General features: G+C 44.9%; 1 protein-coding gene across 5 annotated transcripts in view; it reads right to left on the minus strand.

Annotated features, from left to right (window-relative positions):
- The window catches only part of cntln (centlein, centrosomal protein), a 559,253-nt gene that overhangs the window by 479,931 nt on the left and 65,104 nt on the right, over positions 1 to 14,218 (minus strand). The window lies entirely within an intron of this gene.

The raw sequence follows: 14,218 nt of genomic DNA on the forward strand, positions 1-14,218 counted from the left end.
CTGGGCTATGCATTTTAAAATTAATAGAAGAATAAACAGTAATAAATTAACTTGAGTAATGACAACATTATTCTACACTGTTTTTAAAAATCCATCTGAATAAACATCAGACTCTGCCAGATATTATATTGTAACAATAAACCTTAGTAAATTGATCATTTGACACATATGGTCCCCAATGGTGATTAGAATTTCAGTTCTATCACAACTAACCACGATGGATAACATAGATAAAGTTCTGATTATAATCATTGGTTGTTTAGAGCACGTAGCACTCCTTAATAAATACACTTTTCTGTTCAATATTGCGCACAAAAAAAAAATCACCTCAATTTTAATGATTTGATGCTTCAAGTTTAAACAACTCCTTTATCAACAAAATTGAAAAAGTGGGTGATACTTTGAAGATGGGAAATGTAGCACCATGCTATTTTTAAATAATTAACTTGAAAACGGGGAAAATAAATACCCTGTGCTCAACAAAGATCCCCCAAGAGTTAATTGAACTATTAGAATCAAAGAATGATACAGTACATTCGGCCCAATTGCCTGTGCCAGCTCCTTGAAAGAGCGATCCAAATAGTCCCACTTCCCTGCTCTTTCCCCACAGTCTTGCAAACATTTCTCTTCAAGAAAAATCCAATTCCCTTTTGAAAGTAATTACTGAATATGCTTCCACCACTCCTTCAGGCAGTGCATTCCAGATCATAAAAACACGCTGCATAAAATAAGTTCTCATATTGAACCATGCTTGGAAGAATAGTCACTTGTGATATCATGTATCAAGCCAGAGAGAAAGTGGAGAGGGAGGAGGGGGCGAGAGCAAGGGGCCTCGAGAGCGGGCGGGCGAGCGGGAAGGGACCTCGAGCGCGGGCGGGCAAGCGAGCGGGGTGTCGAGAGAGCGTCTAGCGGGAGAGACAAGGGGATTGAGCGGGAGAGAGAAGGGGGTCGAGCGGGAGAGAGAGGGAGGACGGGCAGGGGCCGCGGATTAGAGAGAGAAGGAGGGAGGACGGGCTGTCAAGAGAGAGCGCGAGAGAGAGAGCGCGCGCGAGAGAGAGGGGGGGAGAGAGAGAAAGAGAGGGGACGAGAGAGAGGAGAAGGGGCAAGAGAGAGCAAGAAGAGGGCGAGAGACGGAACATAAGAACATAAGAAACAGGAGAAGGAATAGGCCATTTGGCCCCTCGAGCCTGCTCTGCCATTCAACTTCCCTGCCCGCTCCCCATAACCCTTTACCCGCTTATCTCTCAAAAATCTGTCCATCTTCGCCTTAACTATATTCAAAGACCCAGCCTCCACAGCTCTCTGGGACAATGCCATAGATTTACAACTCTCAAAAGACATTTCTCCTCATTTCTCCTCATCAACAACTCTCTGCGGTAGGGAATTCCACAGGTTAACAACTATCTGAGTGAAGAAGTTTCTCCTCATCTCAGTCCTAAATGGCTTACCCCTTATCCTTAGACTGTGTCCTCTGGTTCTGGACTTCCCCAACATCGGGAACATTCTTCCTGCATCGAACCTGTCCAGTTCAGTCAGAATTTTATATATTTCTATGAGATCCCCTCATATCCTTCTAAACTGCTGTGAATAAAGGCCCAGTCGATCCAGTCACTCCTCATATGTCAGTCCAACCATCCCAGGAATCAGTCTGGTGAACCTTCGCTGCACTTCCTCAATAGCAAGAATGTCCTTCCTCAGATTACGAGACCAAAACTGAACACAATATTCCAGGTGAGGCCTCACCAAGGCACTGTACAACTGCAGTAAGACCTCCCTGCTCCTATACTCAAATCCCCTAGCTATGAAGGCCAACATACCATTTGCCTTCTTCACCACTGTACCTGCATGCCAACTTTCAACGACTGATGTATCATGGCACCCAGGTCTCATTGCACCTCCCCTTTTCCGAATCTGCCGCGATTCAGATAATATTCTGCCTTTGTGTTTTTGTCCCCAAAGTGGATAACCTCACATTTATCCACATTATACTGCATCTGCCATGCATTTGTCCTTTCACCTAACCTGTCCAAGTCACCCTGCAGCCTCTTAGCGACCCCTCACAGCTCACACCGTCACCCAGTTTACTGTCGTCAGCAAACTTGGAGATATTACACTCAATTCCTTCATCCAAATCATTAATTTATATTGTTAATAACTGGGGTCCCAGCACTGAGCCCTGCGGCACACCACTCGTCACTGCCTGCCATTCTGAGAAGGACCTGTTTATCCCGACTCTCTGCTTCCCGTCTGCCAACCAGTTCTCTATCCACGTCAGTACATTACCCCCAATACCATCTGCTTTAATTTTGCACACCAATCTCGTGTGGAACCTTGTCAAAAGCCTTTTGAAAGTCCAAATACACCACATCCACTGGTTCTCCCTTCTCCACTCTACTAGTTACATCCTCAAAAAATTCCAGAAGATTTGTCAAGCATGATTTCCCCTTCATAAATCCATGCTGACTTGGACCAATCCTATCACTGCTTTCCAAATATGCTATTATTTCATCTTTAATAATTGATTCCAACATTTTCCCCACTACTGATGTCAGGCTAACCGGTCTATAATTACCCACTTTCTCTCCCTCTTTTCTTAAGAAGTGGTGTTACATTAGCAACCCTCCAGTCCATAGGAACTGATCTAGAGTCGATATACTGTTGGAAAATGATCACCAATGCATCCACTATTTCTAGGGCCACTTCCCTAAGTACTCTGGGATGCAGACTATCAGGCCGCGGGGATTTATCGGCCATCAATCCCATCAATTTCCCTAACACAATTTTCCGCCCAATAAGGATTTCCTTCAGTTCCTCCTTCTCACTAGACCCTCAGTCCCCTAGTATTTCCAGAAGGTTTTGTGTCTTCATTCGTGAAGACAGAACCCAAGTATTTGTTCAACTGGTCTGCCATTACTTTGTTCTCCATTATAAATTCATCTAAATCTGACTGCAAGGGACCTACATTTGTCTTCACTAATCTTTTTCTCTTCACATACCCATGAAAGCTTTTGCAGTCAGTTTTTATGTTCCCGGCAAGCTTCCTCTCATACTCTATTTCCCCCCTCCTAATTAAACCCTTTGTCCTCCTTGACTGAATTCTAAATTTCTCCCAGTCCTCAGGTTTGCTGCTTTTTCTGGACAATTTATATGCCCCTTCGTTGGATTTAACATTATCCTTAATTTCCCTTGTTAGCCACGGTTGAGCCACCTTCCCCATTTAATTTTACTCCAAACGGGGATGTACAATTGTTAAACTTCATCCATGTGATCTTTAAATGTTTGCCATTGCCTATCCACCGTCAACCCTTTAAGTTTAATTTGCCATTCTATTCTAGCCACTTCACGTCTCATACCATCAAAGTTACCCTTCCTTAAGTTCAAGACCCAAGCCTCTGAATTAACTGTGTCACTCTCCATCTTAATAAAGAATTCAACCATATTATGGTCACTCTTCCCCAAGGGGCCTCGCACAACAAGATTGCTAATTAGTCCTTTCTCATTACACATCACCCAGTCGAGGATGGCCAGCCCTCTAGTTGGTTCCTCGACATATTGGTCTAGAAAACCATCCCTAATACACTCCAGGAAATCCTCCTCCACCATGTTGCTACCAGTTTGGTTAGCCCAATCAATATGTAGATTAAAGTCGCCCATGATAACTGCTGTATCTTTATTGCACGCATCCCTAATTTCTTGTTTGATGCTGTCCCCAACCTCACTACTACTGTTTGGTGGTCTGTACACAACTCCCACTAGCGTTTTCTGCCCTTTGGTATTCCGCAGCTCTACCCAGACCGATTCCACATCATCCAAACTAATGTCCTTCCTTACTATTGCATTAATTTCCTCTTTAACCAGCAACGCTACCTCACCTCCTTTTCCTTTCTGTCTATCCTTCCTGAATGTTGAATAACCCTGGATGTGGAGTTCCCAGCCTTGGTCACCCTGGAGCCATGTCTCCGTGATGCCAATTATATCATATTTATTAATTGCTGCCTGTGCAATTAATTCATCCATCTAATTACGAATACTCCGCACATTGAGGCACAGTGCCTTCAGGCATGTCTTTTTAACACACTTTGCCCTTTTTGAATTTTGCTGCAATGTGGCCCTTTGATTTTTGCCTTGGGTTTCTCTGCCCTCCACTTCTTCTTTCCATCTTTTGCTTCTGCCCCTATTTTACTTCCCTCTGTCTCCCTGCGTAGGTTCCCATCCCCCTGCCATATTAGTTTAACCCCTCCCCAACAGCACTAGCAAACACTCCCCCGAGGACATTCGTTCCGGTCCTGCCCAGGTGCAGACAGTACAGTTTGTACTGGTCCCACCTCCCCCAAAACGGTTCCAATGTCCCAGAAATTTGAATCCCTCCCTTCTGCACCACTCAAGCCATGTATTCATCGGAGCTATCCTGCGATTCCTACTCTTACTAGCACGTGGCACTGGTAACAATCCTGAGATTACTACCTTTGAGGTCCTACTTTTTAATTTAACTCCTAGCTCCCTAAATCCAGCTTGTAGGATCTCATCCCGTTTTTTTTTAAACCTATATCGTTGTTGGGGGGGGGGGGGGGGGGGGGAAAGAGAGAAGGGGGCGAGAGAGAGAGAAAGAGAAGGGGGCGAGAGAGAGAGAAAGAGAAGGGGGCGAGAGAGAGAGAAAGAGAAGGGGGCGAGAGAGAGAGAAAGAGAAGGGGGCGAGAGAGAGAGAAAGAGAAGGGGGCGAGAGAGAGAGAAAGAGAAGGGGGCGAGAGAGAGAGAAAGAGAAGGGGGCGAGAGAGAGAGAAAGAGAAGGGGGCGAGAGAGAGAGAAAGAGAAGGGGGCGAGAGAGAGAGAAAGAGAAGGGGGCGAGAGAGAGAGAAAGAGAAGGGGGCGAGAGAGAGAGAAAGAGAAGGGGGCGAGAGAGAGAAAGAGAAGGGGGCGAGAGAGAGAGAAAGAGAAGGGGGCGAGAGAGAGAGAAAGAGAAGGGGGCGAGAGAGAGAGAAAGAGAAGGGGGCGAGAGAGAGAGAAAGAGAAGGGGGCGAGAGAGAGAAAGAGAAGGGGGCGAGAGAGAGAACGAGAAGGGGGCGAGCGAGAGAACGAGAAGGGGCGAGCGAGAGAACGAGAAGGGGCGAGCGAGAGAACGAGAAGGGGCGAGCGAGAGAACGAGAAGGGGCGAGCGAGAGAACGAGAAGGGGCGAGCGAGAGAACGAGAAGGGGCGAGCGAGAGAACGAGAAGGGGCGAGCGAGAGAACGAGAAGGGGCGAGCGAGAGAACGAGAAGGGGCGAGCGAGAGAACGAGAAGGGGCGAGCGAGAGAACGAGAAGGGGCGAGCGAGAGAACGAGAAGGGGCGAGCGAGAGAACGAGAAGGGGCGAGCGAGAGAACGAGAAGGGGCGAGCGAGAGAACGAGAAGGGGCGAGCGAGAGAACGAGAAGGGGCGAGCGAGAGAACGAGAAGGGGCGAGCGAGAGAACGAGAAGGGGCGAGCGAGAGAACGAGAAGGGGCGAGAGAGAGAACGAGAAGGGGCGAGAGAGAGAAAAGGGGCAAGAGAAAAAGAAAGCGGCAAGAGAGAAAAATTGCGAGAGAAAGGGGCCGAGGGCGAGAACGAGGGGAGAGTGTGAAAGGGGCGAGGGCGCAGGCAAGAGGCAAGAGAAAGAGCAAAAAAAGCATGAGCGTGCGCGAAAGGGGTGAGAGGGAGAGAGAGAAAATTGCGTGAGCGAGAGAGATAAATAGGGGTCGAGAGAGAGAGAGAGAGAGAGAGAGAGAGAGAGAGAGAGAGAGGGGGAAAGATATACAGAAACAAAGATTGGAAGGAAGAGAAACTGAAATCTGAGGAAGGGGGTTGTGGCCAAGGCCAAGTTTTGAATTGCAGGGGTAACTGGCAAATCCCATCACCCCAGTAAGGTGGAAGAATTGCTGTGGATGGTGTTTCTGCAGTTGCTGTATTTTTAGTGCAGTTAGGCAGGTTTCAAACCTTCCTTTTATGATCACTGCAAGGGAAATACATACCTCTAGCTTTCAGCAACAGTTTGTATTTATATAGTGCCATTAACGTAGTAAAATATCCGAAGGCGCTTCACAAGAGCGTTATCAGCTGACACCGAGCCAAAGGAGATATTAGGACAGGTGACAAAAAGCTTGGTCAAAGAGGTAGGTTTCATGGAGCTTCTTAAAAGGAGGAGAGAGGTGGAGAGGAGGAATGTTTTTGGGAGAGAATTCCAGGAAGTAGGAACTAGGCAGCTGAAGGCATGCCCGCTACTGATGGTGTGAAGGAAATAGGTGATGTGCAAGAGCCCAGAGTTGGCCAAAAGTAGAGATCTTGGTGGGTTGCATGGCTGTAGGTGATTACGGAGATAGGGAGAGGCTACTGGACCGGGAGCCAATGTAGCTCAGTGTGGTCAGTGGTGAAGGGTGAAGGAACTTAGTGTGAGTTAGGATACACGCAGCAAAGTTTTGAATGAGTTTAAGTTTATGGAGTGTGTAAGATGGGAGGTTGGCCAGGAAAGCATTGGAATAGTTGAGTCTAGAAGAGGTAATAAAAGCTGGGTTTCACCAGCATTTGTGCTGAGGCAGGAGCAGATATACGGAGGTGGAAGTAGGCGGTCTTGGTGATGGGGAGAATACGGGGTCGGCAGCTCAGCTCAGGGTCAATTAAGACGCCGAGATTGCGAGCAGTCTGGTTCAGCCTCAGAGTGGCCAGGGAGGGTATTGGAATTAGTGGCTCAGCAACAGAAATTGTGGCAGGAGCCGAAGACAACGGCTTTGGTCTTCCATATGTTTAACTGAAGGCAATTTTAGCTCATCCAGGACTGCATGTCTGACGAGCAGCGTGACGGATCAGAGGCAGTGGAGGGGTCGAGAGAGGTGGTGGTGAGGTAGAGCTAGGTGTTGTCAGTGTACATGCGGAACCGGACGTGTTTTCGGATGACAGAATGTAGATGAGAAATAGGAGGGGGCTAAGGATAGATCCTTGGGGGACTCCAGCTGGAACAAGGCAGGAGCGGAAAGAAAAGCCATAGCAGGAGATTTTCTGGCTATGACTGGATAGGCAAGAGTGGAACCAGGCAAGGGCTGTCCCACTTACCTGGACAATGGAAAAGAGACGTTGGAGAAAGATGGTGTGGTCAAGTGTCAAAGGCTGTAAACAGGATGAGGAGGAATAGTGCATCAGTCACATCGGATGTAACGTGACTTTGATAAGTGCCATTTCAGTGCTGTAGAAAGATTAAAATATGGAGTTGCAGGAATGATGGGCACAGATTTGGGAGGAGACATGTTTAAGGGCTTGCGAGGAAAGGATGTTTGGAGATGGAGGCAGTTGTTTGGAAGGGCAGAGGTCACGGGTGGTATTTTTGAGGATGGGGGTGATGATCTCAGATTTAAAAGGGGTGGGGAACAGTAACAGAGGAGAGGGAACAATTATCAATATCAGCTAGCATGGAGGCCAAGAAAGGAAGTTGGGTGGTCTGCAGTTCAGCCAGAATAGGGTCGAGAGAGCAGGAGATGGGTCTCAGACAAGATTAACTCCGAGAGGGCATGAAGGGAGATAGGAGAGAAACTAAAGATGCATTGCTTGGCAATTAGGCTCTATAGATTTGCGCCATATTTTTGGAGATACTTGTTAGATAGAACTTTCATTCCGCTTGTTACTTCTGCACGTTAAATAGCAGATGCATCAGGAGATGAGACATTCCAATTGCCATCTTTCTGCTAACCTTTTTCAGATACAGCCTGCAGCAGGTGGTTTTCATTTCGTTTGGAGTAACTTGTAATGTGGTGGGTGGGGGCAGGGGGTGGGGGGAGGGAGGAAGGGGAAAGAAAGGAATATCGAAATCATCAGATCTGGAACTGATTGCAAGCTTGTTTATGTTGTGGTGCCTCCCTCTCTCAGGGATTGCTTAAATGCTGGCGATGCAGCTCCAAGTAATGCCCTTTACCGTCAGCTCCATTTTCTTCACTGCTTCGCCTCGCCTGATTGTTGATCAACTTCAGCACAAAAGCCGTTGGGCATCTGTTTCTGTTTGTACTCAAATTTCTTGGTTTACGATGCTTCCACTCAATCTTCCGTGTTGGCTCATGTTTCCTTGCAAGTCCATGTTATTTGAGCAATCAAGTACCTCTCTTCTTGTGACTCCATTCTACAACGTACGAACATGTGTATTTGTTTTTTCCTCAGAATTGCTAGCTATCAAATTTAGACCTCACAGGTAGCTTTAAGAATATTGCCTGTTCCTAGGAGGTGGCAATCGCACAATTTCTGATGAATGTCAGGAGATTACTCATGGTGCAGTTTGAGGCGCTCGCATAACATTAGGTACTGCCCCATTGCTCTCAATTAGTCATGTAAGGTAATGTGTTTACAGTAACCCTCCACAAGTGCAGTATCTTTGTAATTCTGAGGCCATTCACCATTTTTCATCTATAATATAAAGCGGCAGTAATGGCACGTAGGTCATTTAACACAGAGCCACTGACTTAAAGAATTTAAATGAGTCAAATTCCATTTTTATTAAAATATACTTTTTATATTTTTAGTGCTGTTTTGGAGGATTGATTTACACAACTCTGCCCATTACTTGGCAAAACCTACAAATAAATGGTATGTGTGCACATTTAATGCTTATGCCATACCATTATAAAGCCAAGCATAGCAAGATGGTATGCACGATGTGCCAGTTGCAGGTAGATAGCGATATCTGAAATTTCCGTGTGAGTTCTCCAGCACGAAGATCGATGGAACTCCCCAGAGAAATGGTGGAAATGGTTAAAAACAGTTGTGTACACAATTTATCCTGGATTTTCACAACTTCCATCTAAGCTATGGCAGGAGAACCCTACAGAAATGCAGGGTCCAGCTCTGTAGCAATAATAGAGATTAACAATGGGTTTATCTATACTTGGGCGTTGGTAGCATTGGCTAACGGTGCTAAAGTTTGACAGCACTGCAGTGAAACTGCTGGAGTATAGTAGTATGGCAGGGTGGAGGGGACACCTTTGATCTGGAATCACTATGGAGAAGGTACTTGGGTTTTGGTAGAACTATGGAAGGCGAACCAGAGATTTGGCAACACTGGGAATGGAATGAAAGATATGACTCACTGGTCAATTTCTGCTGTTTGTCAGAAGTGAGAGAGGTGTTGGTATACCCCTAACAGTACTGAATGGGGCGAGATCTAGTGTCCGACAGCATTGCTTTGAGACTTTCGAAGGAACATTTGTAAACACTCAATTTGTTCCTTTGTGATTGGTTCCTGGTCACAACCTATGTATTTGTATCTCTTTCTATCTCAGCTGTTAAGATAATATAAAACATTCCAATTGTCATCTACAAAATAGGTGACATTTGGTTGTTGTCTGAAAAGCAAATTCAAAGTAGGATGAGGAAAGACAGTATCTATCTACATTTCATAGGTGTTGACAGTTAGAATGTTTACATTTTAGAACCATTGACAAAACCAAGTTGATACAGATAACTAGAGGCTCAGTTAAGTTTGCTTTAAAATTTAGTACTTTTGTTTTTGAAAAAAATTATCCAATTTGAGGAACAATGTTCTCTCCATGTATGTGTGTCTCAGCTTGATATGCTTTCTCAAGTTTTGTAGATCAAACAAAAGCTACAGTAGGCGTATAATCAGTACAGTCTATGATGATTTAAATGTCGCCCGCTCACGCACAGACATGCATGCACACACGTGTACACACACCAGCTACCTGTTCAACACAAGATTTTTTTTTTCTGGACGCAGCTTTTGACATTTGATCTCTATCTTTCTGCAAATAATTGTGAAAAGCAACTGAGCACAAACTGTAGAAGCCGAAGACAATCATAGCAACAGTTCAGCTGACCAAATGTTACTTATGTATCCTGGATAAATGGGTGTACACACTCAGACTGCACCATCTGCATTCAGCTAACAGTCACAACTGGTGAAATAGTTAAATCCAAGGACAGACTTTTGGCAGAAACCTTCAAAGAGCAGCATTAATGAAGGCATTAAAAGCCACAAAAGACAAGTTGCTGTGAAATATGCCACGATCATTTTTTTAAATTTTGCTCAAACCTATTATGGTCATCAGAAATGTCAATTGCTGAGGAAAAATTAGAGACATGTTTTTTTCCAGAAAATATTGAGTGTTTTGAGGGAAAATTATACTGTGCCATCTAAATGGTATAACAGATAACAATTATAGGTTGAACCTCCCTTACCCGGAACCCTCGGGACCTGATCTGCTCTGGATAAGGGGTTTTTCCGGACGAGGGTGGTCACGTTAAATTGGATGGTACAGGTACTGAGCAAGGGGATATCGGGGCTGGTTGGTTTGGGGCTGAGAGTGCGGCAGAGAGATCCTGGGGGGCGGGGGGGGGGGGGGGAAATCACGGGGTCAGACCAACGATTGCGGGAGTCAGCAGCGAGGAAGGACTTCAATTTGTTCATGTCAGAGTTCTGCGCATGTGCCACCCGTGGCCGGGAATGGTTCTGGACAAGGGTGGTTCCAGATAAGGGAGTTCTGGATAAGGGAGGTTCAACCTGCACAGCTAAGTATTGTCATTTAACATTGGAATTCCAATTAGTGCGCTGCAGGGTAGCATTATAGGGAATAGTTATAGTGAAGTGCTGGCATTTTAACAATGAAATTCCAATTAAAAATTACACAGCATTCCACAATATAAAATTATGACAAGAAATTATAGTTTCTGGGCAGGAAGTACACCCTACCCAAGATTTTTAATATAAGCTAAAAAAATGATGGCCAGTCATTTATGAATATGAATAATCAAGGCCACTTATTAATATTTTTCATTGAAATTGAACACCCACAAATTCCAAATTACTATGTAATTAAAATAGAATTTGTCTTAGTTGTGGTAAATCAGTAGCCCCAATAACATTGTACGTTACATGGCATTACAGCTCTATTGCTGTAAAACAGCTTATGCTCCAACTAACAACTTACATTTATATCGCGATTTAACGTAGCAAAACATCCCAAGGCGCTTCACAGGAGCATTATCAAACAAAATTCGATGCCAAGCCACATAAGGAAATATTAGGACAGGTTGGTCAAAGTGGTAGGTTTCAAAGAGCAAGGAGCAAGAGAAAGAGGTGGAGAGGTTTAGGGAGGGAATTCCAGGGATTAGGGCCTAGCAGTTGAAGGCACAGCCACCAATGGGAGAGCAATTACCATCGGGGATAAGCAAGAGGCCAGAATTGGAGGAGCACAGGTATCTTGGAGGGTTGTGGGGCCGGAGGAGGTTAGAGAGATAGGAAGCACTGTGAACACCACCACGACAGACCTGCTAAACAAACATTAAAACTGATCGAGAATGGATAACCTCGTAGGGAAGAAAGATACTAATCTTCTAATCTTTCAACTTTGGAACCTGAATTCAAATCCAGCCAGAACGAATAGGATGAAAACTCTTACATTTGTTGGCAGCAGGGGTCCTATGTGAAATGAGTTTGGGCATTTCCACCTATTTCCTTGTGGCGACAGACCCAAACTACAAAAGCTGCTGCTAAGCAAATTCACTGCAGCAGAAGCTGGAATAACGTCACATCAATGCAATAGAAGCTGCTTTTCTAGAGCTGACACTGAAGCACATTGCTGTGATAGATGAAAGAAATACTTGTCCCTAGAGCTTTTGACAGTGGGTCCCAGAACATCATAAAATACAGAGGACTATAAATACATTTACAATATATAGTTCGGGTCTCAAGTTTATATCTGATTAACTCCAGTATCTACAAATAAATGTTAACATTTTTGGTCATGTGCTTGAAGAATGGATGTGGTGTATTTGGACTTCCAGAAGGCATGTGACAAGATGCCACATAAAAGGTTACTGCACAAGATAAAAGTTCACGGGGTTGGGGGTAATATATTAGCATGGATAGAAGATTGGCTAACTTACAGAAAACAGAGAATCGGGATAATGGTTCATTCTCTGGTTGGCAACTAGTAACTAGTGGGGTGCCGCAGGGATCAGTGCTGGGACCCCAGTTATTTACAATCTATATTAACAACTTGGAAGAAGGGACTGAGTGTAACGTAGCCAAGTTTGCTGACGATACAAAGATGGGAGGAAAAGCAATGTGTGAGGAGGACACAAAACATCTGCAGAAGGATATCGACAGGCTAAGTGAGTGGGCAAAAATTTGGCAGATGGAGTATAATGTTGGAAAGTGTGAGGTCATGCACTTTGGCAGAAAAAATTAAGAACAAGTTATTATTTAAATGGAGAAAGATTGCAAAGTGCTGCAGTACAGCAGGACCTGGGGGAACTTGTGCATGAAACGCAAAAGGATAGTATGCAGGTACAGCAAGTGATCAGGAAGGCCAATGATATCTTGGCCTTTATTGCAAAGGGGATGGAGTTTCAAAGCAGGGGAGTCTTGCTACAGCTATACAAGGTATTGGTGAGGTCGCACCTGGAATACTGCGTGCAGTTTTGGTTTTCATATTTACGAAAGGATAAACTTGCTTTGGAGGCAGTTCAGAGAAGGTTCACTAGGTTGATTCCGGGGATGAGGGAGTTAACATGAGGAAAGGTTGAGTAGGTTGAGCCTCTGCTCACTGGAATTCAGAAGGATGAGATGCGGTCTTAACGAAGCGTATATTATGAGGGGGCTTGCCAAAGTGGATGCAGAGAGGATGTTTCCACTGATGGGGGAGACGAGAACTAGAGGGCATGATCTTAGGATAAAGGGCCGCCTGTTTAAAACAGAGATGAGGAGGATGTTCTTCTGAGGGTTGTAAATCTGTGGAATTTGCTGCCTCAGAGCTGTGTAAGCTGGGACATTGAATAAATTTAAGACAGAAATAGAAAGTTTCTTGCACAATAAGGGGATAAGGGGTTATGGGGAACAGGTGGGCAAGTGGAGCTGAGTCCATGATCAGATCAGCCATGATCTTATTGAATAGCGGAGCAGGCTCAAGGGGCCATATGGCCGACTCCTGTTCCTATTTCTTAATTTCTTATGTAATGTCCAAATCCGAATTTTTGAAATACTTCAAATTCACTAAAACTGTGGTGAATCCTCTGATAAAAGCCTTGACATATGGCATCTATTTCAATCCAAAACCTTATACATTAAATTGGTAATTATGAATCAGTAATTCAATTGTAAATCATGGGCTCAATTTTCCCCACTGCCGTTTTTTTGGTGTATTTCAAGAGTTTTGCCCATTTTTTTTTGGTTCCGACTATTCCAAAAAAATAACTTGCAAGTTTCCCCGTTCCAATTTTTGAAATTGGCGCTGCGCAGCCTGTCCTTTAGCTTCAGGGGGTGGAGCCTCATGTCTGCGGCAAAAAATTGCCCCCCCCTTTCTGCGCATGAAAAAAAATGACTTTTTAATGTCACTGCTATGGACGCGCATGCCCAGTACACCTCCCAATCTGCATTCAGCCATTTTTAAAGAGCCAGTTTGTGCATGAGAACTTCAATTCTCAGTGGAAAAATCAGAGCTGCAATATGCAAAGTGGCTCAAGGACTAAGAATTTCTCTCAGGACGAAGTGGAGACACTAGTTACTGTAATCGAGACCAGATGGCACGAGCTGGATGCCAGCAGAGGTCACACAAAAGTTTCACCACAAGAAATGAAGAAACGCTGGAACCAACTTGCAGAAGATTACTGTGCAATGGTGACCATCCAGAGGTCTGGAGGCCAGTGCAAAAAGTAGTGGCAGGACCTTGGTCAAGTAGTTAGTGTAAGTAATATTTTCATTTATTCACTGGAATTGCAATTGTAAATGTGACCATCTGTATGTCCCACCCAGCAGAAAGACACCCTCTCTAAAAAGTTATATTTTCATCTTTGCAGAGGAAGGAGGCGCACAACAAAAGAAAAAGAACTCGAACAGGAGGAGGCCCGGCAAATTTGCACCCACTGACACATTTGGAAGACAGGGTTGCTGCTTTGATGGGTCCTGCCTGGAGAAAAGCAACCACCACTGCACAAGCTGGGCCCATTCTCGAGGGAGAGGCTAAGTCCTGCAAATTCCACATTCTGGCTTTGCTAAAAGTCAAGTACTGCACGAACTAGCCATGCTTCAGTTCATGGGGATTGTCTCTATCAGCTATGCTTTGGTTGATGCAATGTGCTATCATTCATCGTGGTCCTTCAAATGAGCCTACTGCTGTGCTGTGTGAGCCTACTCATGCCATCCTGCCCCTCCTCTGCTGCTAACCATTTGTCTGTTCTGTTATATTTTGCAGAACTTAAGACCCAACCTGACAAG

The sequence above is a fragment of the Pristiophorus japonicus genome, chromosome 1 (genome assembly GCF_044704955.1).
Source record: "Pristiophorus japonicus isolate sPriJap1 chromosome 1, sPriJap1.hap1, whole genome shotgun sequence".
Lineage (NCBI taxonomy): Eukaryota > Metazoa > Chordata > Chondrichthyes > Pristiophoridae > Pristiophorus > Pristiophorus japonicus.